Consider the following 16,047-nt stretch of genomic DNA (forward strand, 5'->3'; position numbering starts at 1 on the left):
GCTGGCTGTGGCATCGCCGCTTAGCACATGTGGGGATGAAGAATCTTCACAAGCTTCTAAAGGGAGAACACGTGATAGGTTTAACTAATGTGCAATTCGAAAAAGATAGACCTTGTGCAGCATATCAAGCAGGCAAACAGGTGGGAAGCTCTCATCACACCAAAAATGTGATGACCACATCAAGACCTTTGGAGATGCTTCACATGGACCTCTTCGGACCAGTCGCCTATCTAAGTATAGGAGGAAGTAAGTATGGTCTTGTTATAGTGGATGACTTTTCCCGCTTCACTTGGGTATTCTTTTTGCAGGATAAATCTGAAACCCAAGGGACCCTCAAGCGCTTCCTAAGGAGAGCTCAAAACGAGTTTGAGCTCAAGGTGAAAAAGATAAGGAGCGACAATGGGTCCGAGTTCAAGAACCTTCAAGTGGAGGAGTATCTTGAGGAGGAAGGGATCAAGCACGAGTTCTCCGCTCCCTACACACCACAGCAAAATGGTGTGGTAGAGAGGAAGAACAGGACGCTTATAGACATGGCGATGACGATGCTTGGAGAGTTCAAGACCCCCGAGCGTTTTTGGTCGGAAGCCGTGAACACGGCTTGCCACGCCATCAACCGGGTCTACCTTCACCGCCTCCTCAAGAAGACTTCGTACGAGCTTCTAACCGGTAACAAACCCAATGTTTCGTATTTTCGAGTTTTTGGGAGTAAATGCTACATTCTAGTAAAGAAGGGTAGGAATTCCAAATTTGCTCCCAAAGCCGTAGAAGGGTTTTTGTTAGGTTATGACTCAAATATAAAGGCGTATAGAGTCTTCAACAAATCATCGGGTTTGGTTGAAGTCTCTAGCGACGTTGTATTTGATGAGACTAATGGCTCTCCAAGAGAGCAAGTTGTTGATTTTGATGATGTAGATGAAGAAGTTCCAACGGCCGCAATACGCACCATGGCGACTGGAGATGTGTGGCCATAGAAACAAGATGAGCAAGATTAACCTTCTTCCTCAACAATGGTGCATCCCCCAACTCAAGATGATGAACAGGAGGCGTGTGATCAAGGGGGAGCACAAGATGATCATGTAATGGAGGAAGAAGCACAACCAGCACCTCCAACCCAAGTTCGAGCAATGATTCAAAGGGATCATCCCGTCGACCAAATTTTGGGTGATATTAGCAAGAGAGTAACTACTCGATCTCGATTAGTTAATTTTTGTGAGCATTACTCCTTTGTCTCTTCTATTGAGCCTTTCAGGGTAGAAGAGGCCTTGCTAGATCCGGACTGGGTGTTGGCCATGTAGGAGGAGCTCAACAACTTCAAAAGAAATGAAGTTTGGACACTGGTGCCTCATCCCAAACAAAATGTTGTGGGAACCAAGTGGGTGTTCCGCAACAAACAAGACGAGCACGAGGTGGTGACAAGGAACAAGGCACGACTTGTGGCAAAAGGTTATGCCCAAGTCGTAGGTTTGGACTTTGAGGAGACTTTTGCTCCTGTGGCTAGGCTAGAGTCCATTCGTATCTTGCTAGCATATGCCGCTCACGATTCTTTCAGGTTGTTCCAAATGGATGTGAAGAGCGCTTTCCTCAACGCACCAATCAAGGAGGAGGTATACGTGGAGCAACCCCCTGGCTTCGAGGATGAACGGTACCCCGACCACGTGTGTAAGCTCTCTAAGACGCTCTATGGACTTAAGCAAGCCCCAAGAGCATGGTATGAATGCCTTAGAGACTTCTTAATTGCTAATGCTTTCAAGGTTGGGAAAGCCGATCCAACTCTTTTTACTAAGACTTGTGATGGTGATCTCTTTGTGTGTCAAATTTATGTCGATGACATAATATTTGGATCTACTAACCAAAAGTCTTGTGAAGAGTTTAGCAGGGTGATGACTCAGAAATTCGAGATGTCAATGATGGGCGAGTTAAGCTACTTCCTTGGGTTCCAAGTGAGGCAACTCAAGGATGGAACCTTCATCTCTCAAACCAAGTACACGCAAGACTTGATCAAGCGGTTTGGGATGAAGGACGCCAAGCCCGCAAAGACTCCAATGGGAACCGACGGACACACCGACCTCAACAAAGGAGGTAAGTCCGTTGATCAAAAGGCATACCGGTCTATGATAGGGTCTTTACTTTATTTATGTGCTAGTAGACCGGATATTATGCTTAGTGTATGCATGTGTGCTAGATTTCAATCCGATCCAAGGGAGTGTCACTTAGTGGCTGTGAAGCGAATTCTTAGATATTTAGTCGCTACGCCTTGTTTCGGGATCTGGTATCCAAAGGGGTCTACCTTTGACTTGATTGGATATTCAGACTCTGACTATGCTGGATGTAAGGTCGATAGGAAGAGTACATCGGGGACGTGCCAATTCTTAGGAAGGTCCCTGGTGTCATGGAGTTCTAAGAAACAAACCTCCGTTGCCCTATCCACCGCTGAGGCCGAGTATGTTGCCGCAGGGCAGTGTTGCGCGCAACTACTTTGGATGAGGCAAACCCTCAGGGACTTTGGCTACAATCTGAGCAAAGTCCCACTCCTATGTGATAATGAGAGTGCTATCCGTATGGCGGATAATCCGGTTGAACACAGCCGCACAAAGCACATAGACATCCGGCATCACTTTTTGAGAGACCACCAGCAAAAGGGAGATATCAAAGTGTTTCATGTTAGCTCTGAGAACCAGCTAGCCGATATCTTTACCAAGCCTTAAGATGAGCAGACCTTTTGCAAGTTGCGTAGTGAGCTAAATGTCTTAGATTCGCGGAACTTGGATTGAATTATAGCATACATGTGTTTATGCCTTTGATCATGTTCCTTATGCATTTTGTTGTTTATTTATGGTGCTCAAGTTGTACAAGCACTCCCCGGACCTTACAAGTCCATTTGCACGTGATGCACAAATTCAGGGGGAGATGTGTTACAACTTGACCCTTTGAGACTAACTGTGTGTTTAAGTTTGCTTAATTAAGTCTCAAAGGAGGTTTGAAAAAAAGGTGGACTTGGACCATGAAAGACTTCCACTGCACTCCGATGAGAGGGTAACTTATTCCAAGTTCATCTAATGTACTCTTATTGCCTTTATATTCTTACTTGAAGATTTTGGTGAGGCAATGGGGTTCGGGGGCCACAATTGATCCCGTTTTGGTGCTTGATGCCAAAGGGGGAGAAAATAAAGGCCAAAGCAATAAATGGATCAGCTACCACTTGAGAATTTTGAAAATAATAGAATAGAGCTTTTGTTTTGTCAAAATACTCTTATTGGCTCTTTTTGTCAAAAGTTGGCTTCTTGTGGGGAGAAGTGTTGATTATGGGAAAAAGGGGGAGTTTTTGAAATCTTGAATCAATTTCTCTTGGAATGACTCTATTTATGTCTTAACAAGTGTGTTTGACTTAGAGATAGAAATTTGAGTTTGATTTGCAAAAACAAACCAAGTGGTGGCAAAGAGTGATCCATATATGCCAAATATGAATCAAAACAATTTTGAGTTCTTATTTGAATTGATTTTGTACTTGTTCTACTTGCTTTATGTTGTGTTGGCATAAATCACCAAAAAGGGGGAGATTGAAAGGGAAATGTGCCCTTGGGCCATTTCTAAGTGTTTTGGTGATTTAGTGTCCAACACAAGTGCCTAAGTGTCAAATGGTGGACAAAGTACAAATCAAGTATAAAGGTATGTTTCTCAGACTTAGTACATTGTTTTAGAGACTAATGTATTGTGTCTAAGTGCTGGAAACATGAGAAAACAAATTGGAGAGAGATAGCTTTGTTTCAGCCAAAGCCAGCTCTGTCTGGGTGCACCGGACTGTCCGGTGGTGCACCGGACAGTGTCCGGTGCGCCAGGCTAGCTCAGGCAAACTAGCTGCTCTCAGGAAGGAATTAACAGCGTACGGCTATAATTCACCGGACTGTCCGGTGTGCACCGGACTGTCCGGTGTGCACCGGACTGTCCGGTGAGCCAACGGTCGGCCGGGCCAACGGTCGGCTGCGCAATCCGCGCGAGACACGTGGCCGAGCCAACGGTCGGGAGGGGGCACCGGACTGTCCGGTGTGCACCGGACAGTGTCCGGTGCGCCAACGGCTCCAAGGCTGCCAACGGTCGGCTTCGCCAAATAAGGAAGGAAATCCGCACCGGACAGTGTCCGGTGGTGCACCGGACTGTCCGGTGCGCCAGGCGACAGAAGGCAAGAATTGCCTTCCCGGATTGCTCTCAACGGCTCCTAGCTGCCTTGGGGCTATAAAAGGGACCCCTAGGCGCATGGAGGAGCACACCAAGCATTCCTTGAGCACTCTTGATCACTCACACTCCATTCTTGCGCACTTGTTCGACATTCTAGTGATTTGAGCTCCGTTCTAGTGTGCTAGTCTTTTGAGCTTAAGTCTGGGTCCTGTGTGTGTGCATATTTGCTGTGATCTTTGTGTCTTGTGTGAGTTGCTAATCCCTCCCTTACTTCGTGCTTCTTTGTGAACATCTTTGTAAGGGTGAGAGACTCCAAGTTGTGGAGATTCCTCGCGAACGGGATATAGAAAAGAAAAGCAAACACCGTGGTATTCAAGTGGGTCTTTGGACCGCTTGAGAGGGGTTGATTGCAACCCTCGTCCGTTGGGACGCCACAACGTGGAAGTAGGCAAGTGTTGTACTTGGCCGAACCACGGGATAAACCACTGTGTCTACCTGTGTTGATTCTCTTGTGGTTATTGTGTTTCGCTAAGACTCCTCTCTAGCCACTTGGCAATACTGTGCTAACGTTTAACCAAGTTTTTGTGGCATTAAGTTCAAGTTTTACAGGATCACCTATTCACCCCCCCTCTAGGTGCTCTCAGACATAAGGAGAGGTATTCCAAAAGAAATTGATCAAGGATTTCAAAAACTCCCCCTTTTTCCCATAATCAACACTTCTCCCCACAAGAGGCCAACTTTTGACAAAAGAGACAATAAAAGAGTTTTGACAAACCAAAAGCTCTATTCTACTATTTTCAAAATTTCTCAAGTGGTAGCTTATCCATTTATTGCTTTGGCCTTTATTTCCTCCCCCTTTGGCATCAAGCACCAAAGCGGGATCAATCTTGGCCCTAGAACCCCATTGCCTTACCAAAATCTTCAATAAGAATACAAAGGCAATAAGAGTACGTGAGATGAACTTGGAATAAGTTACCCTCTCATCGGAGTGCAGTGGAAGTCTTTCATGGTCCAAGTCCACCTTTTCCCTTTCAAACCTCCTTTGAGACTAAAACAAGCAAACTCAAGCACACGGTTAGTCTCAAAGGGTCAAGTTGTAGCACAGCTCCCTCTAAATATGTGCATCACTTGCAAAAAGGACTTGTGAGGTCCGGGGAGTGTTTGTACAACTTGAGCACCACAAGTGAGCAACAAAATGCCTAAGGAACATGATCAAAGGCATGAACACATGTATGCTATAAATCAATCCAAGTTCCACGAATCTAAGACATTTAGCTCACTACACAACTTGCAAAAGGTCTGCTCATCTAAAGGCTTGGTAAAGATATCGGCTAGCTGGTTCTCGGAGCTAACATGAAACACTTCGATATCTCCCTTTTGCTGGTGGTCTCTCAAAAAGTGATGCCGGATGTCAATGTGCTTTGTGCGGCTGTGTTCAACAGGATTATCCACAATGCGGATAGCACTCTCATTATCACATAGGAGTGGGACTTTGCTCAAATTATAGCCAAAGTCCCTGAGGGTTTGCCTCATCCATAGTAGTTGCGCGCAACACTGTCCTGCGGCAACGTACTCGGCCTCAGCGGTGGATAGGGCAACGGAAGTTTGTTTCTTAGAACTCCATGACACCAGGGACCTTCCTAAGAATTGGCACGTCCCCGATGTACTCTTCCTATCGACCTTACATCCAGCATAGTCGGAGTCTGAATATCCAATCAAGTCAAAGGTAGACCCCTTTGGATACCAGATCCCAAAACAAAGCGTAGCGACTAAATATCTAAGAATTCGCTTCACCGCCACTAAGTTACACTCCTTAGGATCGGATTGAAATCTAGCACACATGCATACACTAAGCATAATATCCGGTCTACTAGCACATAAATACAGTAAAGACCCTATCATTGACCGGTATGCCTTTTGATCAACGGACTTACCTCCTTTGTTGAGGTCGGTGTGCTCGTCGGTTCCCATTGGAGTCTTTGCGGGCTTGGCGTCCTTCATCCCAAACCGCTTGATCAAGTCTTGTGTGTACTTGGTTTGAGAGATGAAGGTTCCATCCTTGAGTTGCCTTACTTGAAACCCAAGGGAGTAGCTTAACTCGCCCATCATCGACATCTCGAACTTCTGAGTCATCACCCTGCTAAACTCTTCACAAGACTTTTGGTTAGTAGAACCAAATATTATGTCATCGACATAAATTTGGCACACAAAAAGATCACCATCACAAGTCTTAGTAAAAAGAGTTGGATCGGCTTTCCCAACCTTGAAAGCATTAGCAATTAAAAAGTCTCTAAGGCATTCATACCATGCTCTTGGGGCTTGCTTAAGTCCATAGAGCGCCTTAGAGAGCTTACACACGTGGTCGGGATACCGTTCATCCTCGAAGCTAGGGGGTTGCTCCACGTACACCTCCTCCTTAATTGGCCCGTTGAGGAAAGCACTCTTCACATCCATTTGGAACAACCTGAAAGAATGGTGAGCGGCATATGCTAACAATATACGAATGGACTCTAGCCTAGCCACAGGAGCAAAAGTCTCCTCAAAATCCAAACCTGCGACTTGGGCATAACCTTTTGCCACAAGTCGAGCCTTGTTCCATGTCACCACTCTGTGCTCGTCTTGTTTGTTGCGGAACACCCACTTGGTTCCCACAACATTTTGCTTGGGACGAGGCACCAGTGTCCAAACTTCATTTCTTTTGAAGTTGTTGAGCTCCTCCTGCATGGCCAACACCCAGTCTGGATCTAGCAAGGCCTCTTCTACCCTAAAAGGCTCAATAGAGGAGACAAAGGAGTAATGCTCACAAAAATTAACTAATCGAGATCGAGTAGTTACTCCCTTGCTAATGTCACCCAAAATTTGGTCGACGGGATGATCCCTTTGAATCATTGCTCGAACTTGGGTTGGAGGTGCCGGTTGTGCTTCTTCCTCCATTACATGATCATCTTGTGCTCCCCATTGATCACACGCCTCCTGTTCATCATCTTGAGTTGGGGGTTGCACCATTGTTGAGGAAGAAGGTTGATCTTGCTCATCTTGTTCCTGTGGCCGCACATCTCCAATTGTCATGGTGCATATTGCGGTCGTTGGAACTTCTTCTTCATCTACATCATCAAAATCAACAACTTGCTCTCTTGGAGAGCCATTAGTCATCAAATACAACGTCGCTAGAGACTTCAACTAAACCCGATGATTTGTTGAAGACCCTATACGCCTTTGTATTTGAGTCATAACCTAATAAAAACCCTTCTACGGCTTTGGGAGCAAATTTGGAAGTCCTACCTTTCTTCACTAGAATGTAGCATTTACTCCCAAAAACTCGAAAATACGAAACATTGGGTTTGTTACCGGTTAGTAGTTCATACGGCGTCTTCTTGAGGAGGCGATGAAGGTAGACCCTGTTGATGGTGTGGCAAGCCGTGTTCACGGCTTCTGACCAAAAGCGCTCGGGGGTCTTGAATTCTCCAAGCATCGTCCTCGCCATGTCAATGAGCGTCCTTTTCTTCCTCTCTACCACACCATTTTGTTGTGGTGTGTAGGGAGCGGAGAACTCGTGCTTGATCCCCTCCTCCTCAAGGAATTCCTCCACTTGAAGGTTCTTGAACTCGGACCCGTTGTCGCTCCTTATCTTCTTCACCTTGAGCTCAAACTCATTTTGAGCTCTCCTGAGGAAGCGCTTGAGGGTCCCCTGGGTTTCAGATTTATCCTGCAAAAAGAATACCCAAGTGAAGCGGGAAAAATCATCAACTATAACAAGACCATACTTACTTCCTCCTATACTTAGATAGGCGACTGGTCCGAAGAGGTCCATGTGAAGCATCTCCAAAGGTCTTGATGTGGTCATCACATTTTTGGTGTGATGAGAGCTTCCCACTTGTTTGCCTGCTTGACAAGCTGCACAAGGTCTATCTTTTTCGAATTGCACATTAGTTAGACCTGTCACGTGTTCTCCCTTTAGAAGCTTGTGAAGGTTCTTCATCCCCACATGTGCTAAGCGGCGATGCCACAACCAGCCCATGCTAGTCTTAGCAATTAAGCATGCATCTAGACCGGCCTCCTCTTTTGCAAAATCAACTAAGTAAAGTTTGCCGTCTAATACACCCTTAAAAGCTAGTGAACCATCACTTCTTCTAAAGACAGACACATCTACATTTGTGAATAGACAATTATATCCCATATTGCATAATTGACTAACAGATAACAAATTATATCCAAGAGACTCAACTAAAAACACATTAGAAATAGAGTGCTCATTTGAGATTGCAATTTTGCCTAAGCCTTTCACCTTGCCTTGATTCCCATCACCGAATATGATGGAATCTTGGGGATCCTTGTTTTTGATGTCTGAGGTGAACATCTTCTTCTCCCCCATCATATGGTTTGTGCATCCGCTGTCGATAATCCAGCTTGAACCCCCGGATGCATAAACCTGCAAGGCAAATTTAGGCTTGGGTCTTAGGTACCCAACTCTTGTTGGGTCCTACAAGGTTAGTCACAATTGTCTTAGGGACCCAAATGCAAGTTTTGTCTCCCTTGCATTTTGCCCCTAATTTTCTAGCAACTATCTTCCTATCCTTTCTACAAATAGCAAATGAAGCATTTAAAACATGATATATTGTAGAAGGTTCATTAACTTTCCTAGAAACATTAACACCATTTCTCCTAGGCACATTTCTACCATGCATACAGGAAGAACTAGAAGCAAACATAGCATATGAATCATAAACATGTGAATCAAAAGCATCATGACTTCTATTTGCATTTCTAGCATGTCTCCTATCATGATACGTAAAAGCATGGTTCTTTTTAGCACTACTAGCCATAGGGGCCTTCCCTTTCTCCTTGGCAGGGATGGGAGCCTTATGGCTTGTTAAGTTCTTGGCTTCCCTCTTGAAACCAAGTCCATCCTTAATTGAGGGGTGTCTACCAATCGTGTAGGCATCCCTTGCAAATTTTAACTTATCAAATTCGCTTTTGCTAGTCTTAAGTTGAGCATTAAGACTAGCTACTTCATCATTCAATTTAGAAATTGAAACTAGGTGTTCACTACAAGCATCAATATTAAAATCTTTACACCTAGTGCAAACCACAACATGTTCTACACAAGATGTTGATTTATTAGCTACTTCTAGTTTAGCATTTAAATCATTGTTAATTCTCTTTAAGCTAGAGATAGAGTCATGACAGGTAGACAATTCACTAGAAAGCATTTCATTTCTTTTAACTTCTAGAGCAAATTAATTTTGTGCACTAACAAATTTATCATGCTCTTCATATAAAAGGTCTTCTTGTTTCTCTAAGAGTCTATCCTTTTCATTCAAGGCATCAATCAATTCATTGACCTTATCTATTTTAGTTATATCCAATCCTTTGAACAAACTAGAGTAATCTATTTCTTCATCACTAGACTCATCATCACTAGAAGAATCATAAGTAGTACTGTCTCGAGTACATACCTTCTTCTCCCTTGCCATGAGGCATGTGTGACGCTCGTTGGGGAAGAGGGATGACTTGTTGAAGGCAGTGGCGGCGAGTCCTTCATTTTCGGAGTCGGATGACGAACAATCCGAGTCCCACTCCTTTCCAAGGTGTGCCTCGCCCTTAGCCTTCTTGTATGCCTTCTTTTTCTCCCTCTTGCTCCCTTGTTCCTGGTCACTTTCATTATCGGGACAATTAGCAATAAAATGACCAATCTTACCACATTTGAAGCATGAGCACTTCCCCTTTGTTTTGGTCTTGCTTGGCTGTCCCTTGCGACCCTTTAGTGCCGTCTTGAAGCGCTTGATGATGAGGGCCATCTCTTCATCATTGAGCCCGGCCGCCTCAACTTGTGCCACCTTGCTAGGTAGCGCCTCCTTGCTCCTCGTTGCCTTGAGAGCAATGGGTTGAGGCTCATGGATTGGACCATTCAACGCGTCGTCCACGTACCTCGCCTCCTTGATCATCATTCGCCCGCTTACGAATTTTCCAAGGACTTCTTCGGGTGACATCTTGGTGTACCTAGGATTTTCACGAATATTGTTCACCAAATGTGGATCAAGTACAGTAAAGGACTTTAGCATTAGGCGGACGACGTCGTGGTCCGTCCATCGCGTGCTTCCGTAGCTCCTTATTTTGTTGATAAGGGTCTTGAGCCGGTTGTGTGTTTGGGTTGGCTCCTCACCCCTTATCATCGCGAATCTTCCAAGCTCTCCCTCCACCAACTCCATCTTGGTGAGTAAGGTGACGTCGTTCCCCTCATGTGAGATCCTGAGGGTGTCCCAGATCTGCTTGGCATTGTCCAAGCCGCTCACCTTATGATACTCGTCCCTGCACAAAGAGGCTAACAACACAGTAGTAGCTTGTGCATTTCTATGAATCTGTTCATTGATAAACATAGGACTATCCGAGCTATCAAATTTCATTCCACTTTCCACAATCTCCCATATGCTCGGATGGAGAGAGAATAGGTGACTACGCATTTTGTGGCTCCAAAATCCGTAGTCCTCTCCATCAAAGTGAGGAGGTTTGCCAAGTGGAATGGAGAGCAAATGAGCATTTGTACTTTGCGGAATACGAGAGTAGTCAAAAGAAAAGTTCGAATTAACCGGTTTCCTTCTCTCGTAGTCGTTGTCGTCGTTGTCCTTTTTGGAAGAAGTGGACTCGTCGCTGTCGTCGTAGTAGACGATCTCCTTGATGCGCCTTGTCTTCTTCTTCTTCCCATCCTTTCGTTTGTGGCCCGAGCCCGAGTCGGTAGGCTTGTCATCCTTTGGCTCGTTGACGAAGGACTCCTTCTCCTTATCATTGATCACGATTCCCTTCCCCTTAGGATCCATCTCTTTGGGCGGTTAGTCCCCTTCTAGAAGAGAATGGCTCTGATACCAATTGAGAGCACCTAGAGGGGGGTGAATAGGTGATCCTGTAAAACTTGAACTTAATGCCACAAAAACTTGGTTAAGCGTTAGCACAGTATTGCCAAGTGGCTAGAGAAGAGTCTTAGCGAAACACAATAACCACAAGAGAATCAACACAGGTAGACACAGTGGTTTATCCCGTGGTTCGGCCAAGTACAACACTTGCCTACTTCCACGTTGTGGCGTCCCAACGGACGAGGGTTGCAATCAACCCCTCTCAAGCGGTCCAAAGACCCACTTGAATACCACAGTGTTTGCTTTTCTTTTCTATATCCCGTTCGCGAGGAATCTCCACAACTTGGAGTCTCTCGCCCTTACAAAGATGTTCACAAAGAAGCATGGAGTAAGGGAGGGATTAGCAACTCACACAAGACACAAAGATCACAGCAAATACGCACACACAAGACCCAGACTTAAGCTCAAAAGACTAGCACACTAGAACGGAGCTCAAATCACTAGAATGTCGAACAAGTGCGCAAGAATGGAGTGTGAGTGATCAAGAGTGCTCAAGGAATGCTTGGTGTTCTCCTCCATGCGCCTAGGGGTCCCTTTTATATCCCCAAGGCAGCTAGGAGCCGTTGAGAGCAATCCGGGAAGGCAATTCTTGCCTTCTGTCGCCTGGCGCACCGGACAGTCCAGTGCACCACCGGACACTGTCCGGTGTGGATTTCCTTCCTTATTTGGCGAAGCCGACCGTTGGCAGCCTTGGAGCCGTTGGCGCACCGGACACTGTTCGGTGCACACCGGATAGTCCGGTGCCCCTACTAGCCGTTGGCTCGGCCATGTGTCCCACGTGGATCGCGCGGCCGACCGTTGGCCCGACCGACCGTTGGCTCACCAGACAGTCCGGTGCACACCGGACAGTCCGGTGAATTATAGTCGTACGCCGCCGATGAAATCCCGAGAGCAGCGAGTTCGCAAGAGCCAGTCTGGCGCACCGGACACTGTCCGGTGCACCACCGGACAGTCCGGTGCACCCAGACCGAGCTGACTCTGGCAGAACATAGCCAGTCCGGTGCACCCAGATTTGCACTTTGTCTACCACATTGCATAGATCAACACAAAGGCGCTTGCGTTGGCACTCAATCACCAAAATACTTAGAAATGGCCCAAGGGCACATTTCCCTTTCAAGAACCAGTCCCAAGAGATGCATAATTGCTTGTTGCTTGTTGCAAAGCACTTGTAGAAGTAATTCTGTATATAGAAGCAGAGGAGCTTTGGTATAATAACATGTTCACAGGGTCTGACGCTCATGCCATCACTGGCATTCCATGTGAAGATGTCATGCTATTTGCATTGGTCTAGCAACCCTGTTTCTCAGGATTTGACACCTCTAAAACTTATCAAACGCTTCCAATTTTATCACTACTCATGATAGAAAAATAAACATCTATAGTAAGAGCATCAACTAAGATGTTGCAAGCATGGTGATTGAGAGATAAACATCTTAGTGCCTTTTTAGAGGGATTTTCACTATTCTTAGAAGGCAAAATACTCTTACTAAAAATCTTTCTCAATTTAGGATCAATACTCATGAAGACATTAAGAATAGAGACATACCAAGTTTTTTAATTAGAACCATTGCCTAGAAGAAGTTCTAGTGTTACCTCTTGTGACGACATCGTCTTCTCTGGACGGCTAAGCCCACGATGTGGAGGCCTTGCTTTGATACTAATTGAAAGTTCCCTTTGCTCGGGAACAAGATCTGGATGTCACCCAGAGGGGGTGAATAGACGAATAAAAAAATATCATAGAAAACTTAGAAATCTCACTCTACTCGAAGACTAGATTGTAGCAGAAATGTAGATCACTCTGAGTAGGATGCAACAGAATCTAAGTGTCTGTCTCAAAATATCCTGCACTTCAAAGATAGCTTATACCAAATATAAGTATTGAAGTGCCAAGAGAAAAGCAAACAAAACAGAGAGACAAAAAACAATACAAACAGAGCACACATGACATAATGATTTATCTCGTGGTTCGGGCAAGCCTGAAATGTTTGCCTAGTCCATGTTGGAGTTAGCCAAATCTAGATCTATCAAGGAGACAGATAGAGCCTTGCACAATGTCATTGAGTTGGTTACAACAGAGCCGTGACTGTTTACAATCTTCCTCAACAGCACTCTGGTAGAGTAACATATTTGCTTGGTCAAGATCTTGCTCTCACTTGCAGCAGCAGCCCTCTACTCTCTCTTGGCTTATAACTGCGACAACACACAACCTAGAGAGAAATACACATGAGATGGAGGTAGAAATGATTTGCAATATGTCTACACTTGTTTGCTACACTTGGGTGACTTGGACATCCGAATATGGGCTCCTAGGGGTCCTTTTATAGCCCCAAAAGAGTCGTTGCCTTCTTCCATAGAAAGTAGCAAAAACCTTCCCTATATGTGGGCGCACTGGACCGTCCGGTGAGCCACCAGACCGTGTAGAGTAATAGTTGGCTGAAGATCTGAATGGTGCCTTTCCTTAGCTAGGTGGCACCGGATCGTCCGGTGTGCCACTGGACCGTCCGGTGACGTCAGCTAGTCGTTGGGCGCCGAGCGAAGGCTGAAAGTAGCCGTTGGAGAAGTGCTCCGGTGCACATCGGACCGTCCGATGAATTCTACAATTAAAATTCCTGAGAGCATGCATAGTTAACCTTTTTTATCGTTTTACCCATTTTGGCATGTTTGAGGTCGATGTTGGACTCCAAACCATCAAGTTGACTTGACTTGATCTAGATTGTCATCTGTGAGCTCCAACACCCTATAGTGGTCACATAGAACATATCTAAACACGGGGAACAACCAAAACTAAAAGTTAAGATAAACTTATCTCTTTTGGGTTGCTTCCAGGTTCTAGCTTTGACACTACTCCTTCTTCTGGTGACCTTGTTCACTTCTTGAGCTTGATCTTGACATTATGAGTTACATCACATAACCATTGGTATTACCTCATTGGTCGTAAGTCATGTCCTTAAGTAGTGATCCTCTATGCACCATAGCTATTCTTAACTCGATCAACCTTGACTTTGCAAGTCTTCTTGTTCACCCGTGGCTTTGGATACCTTGGCCTCCTTGACCTTCTCCCGTGCACTCGTTACCTTAAAGCTCTTCTTGCCTCCATACTTGGCTTGACCAGTTGTCTCCAAGTTATGCACACTGAGTCTCACATAAGCAATGTGTATCCTTCACTTAGCGTGTGATGTATATTTTCCATAGTTATCTCAGCCTTTAGACCATCACACTTGAACACTTGTGTTGAACCCTATAAGTTTTGCACTAAGCACCTGTTCAACACTTAGCCACACAGGTCAGTCCTTTAATTGGGTTTTCATGCAAACCTCCAAAACCCACAAGAGAGCTTTCAATGATGAGCATTCTCTCTTGTTCTTACAGTCTCTACATGGACAACACATGAAACCTCTAGGCTTGTGTCTCTCGGTCGTCTTTAGAAAATAGTGAACACCTTCAATATATCCTTTAGAGCCTCGATCCATGTTGTACATCCATTGAAGGTCCATCTACATTATTTATATAAAACATTGTTAACATAATCTTTGTAGTAAATAGATGACACAATCAGCCACAAAATTGTGGAAATCTAAACAAAAAAAACTATACTATACGAGACGGTGAACTTGCTAATCATTTTCACACTTAAATGGGTGAAATTTTTAACAAATTCTTTGAAAATCTAGACATCACCTCCACTCTTACAAAGCATTATAATACCTTCACACATAATACAAAACATATGAGTGAGGATTAAGTCTAAATGATGTAACCAATTAACATGTCCTTAGTACCGATTGGTGGTTCCAACTGGTACTTGATTGTATTAATACCGGTTTGCATCTTCAACCGGTAAGCTTTGATATTATTACCGGTTGAAGCCACTAACTAGTACTAAATCTCCTAGCAGTTAAAATCATTACTGGAACTGTTAAGATGGTTCCTTCCTTCAATCTGACTTAGTACCGATTCTTAGAAAACTGGTACTAAAATTTATAGGTGCTTCCTATTGTGCTGCTTCGGTTGCGGTGGGCTTGATCGTAGCGGGCCAGGAGCCGGGAGGCCCGTATCCCCACACGCGTCCACGGTCAGTAACGGCCCATCTAATCCACATAGCAGGCCAGCAACCGCTCTGGCAGATCCAACAAACCGAGTATCTCAAATCCAACTCGTCATGTTACTTTTAATTTTATGGCCAGTTGATTGTACCATGGTCGCACAAAGCCAAATTTGACTGGTAAGTTGATTAGATCATTGTCTTGTCTACAAATCCACTGAAAGCTGGACAGGGGCGGAACGTGATTGCCATATTAATATTACAAAATGGGGTAGAGCATGATTGTTACTTATATCAGGTCACCGGTGAGAGTATACGACTTCACTCTGGCGTCTGGCCGGGTCACTGCAGTGAACAATTATTGAGTGGAGAAAAGAGTGGCGGCTGAGAAGTGAGAACACACAAGACAAACCAGCAGCTTCCCAAGCATGGACAAAACCTGCGTTTCTCTGTCCGGATAGAGACGCCGCGCAGTCGCGCACCACCGTAGCAGCCATCGTTACCGATCTTTCCAGGTCAGGAAAACCGAGAGACATCGTCATAAGTACACCGCCATCACCTGACACTACACTACATAATCACAACTTCCACCAATTCTATCGTCACCGCCACTCCACACACGTAGCGAGCAGGAACAGCAGCGCAGCTCCCTGTCCACAACTTTCACCGTCTATCTCTAGCTAGCTCATAATCATCACAATAAATTCCTAGGCGACAGTGACAGGAAAAATACCATGCTAAATTGCTAACGCTATATGGTGGAGCATGCTAGTCGCAGAAACTTCGGAAAACAGAGGGGAAAAAAAGCAATAACGTGTTGATTTTTTTCTCTAAGGCTGTCTCCAACAACTTACTTATCTTATCGTCATCTCTCATTTCAAGCTTACACTCTATAAGCAGTGCACTCTATTTTGCACGGCCATT

Source organism: Zea mays, chromosome 3, assembly GCF_902167145.1.
Source record: "Zea mays cultivar B73 chromosome 3, Zm-B73-REFERENCE-NAM-5.0, whole genome shotgun sequence".
Taxonomy (NCBI): domain Eukaryota; kingdom Viridiplantae; phylum Streptophyta; class Magnoliopsida; order Poales; family Poaceae; genus Zea; species Zea mays.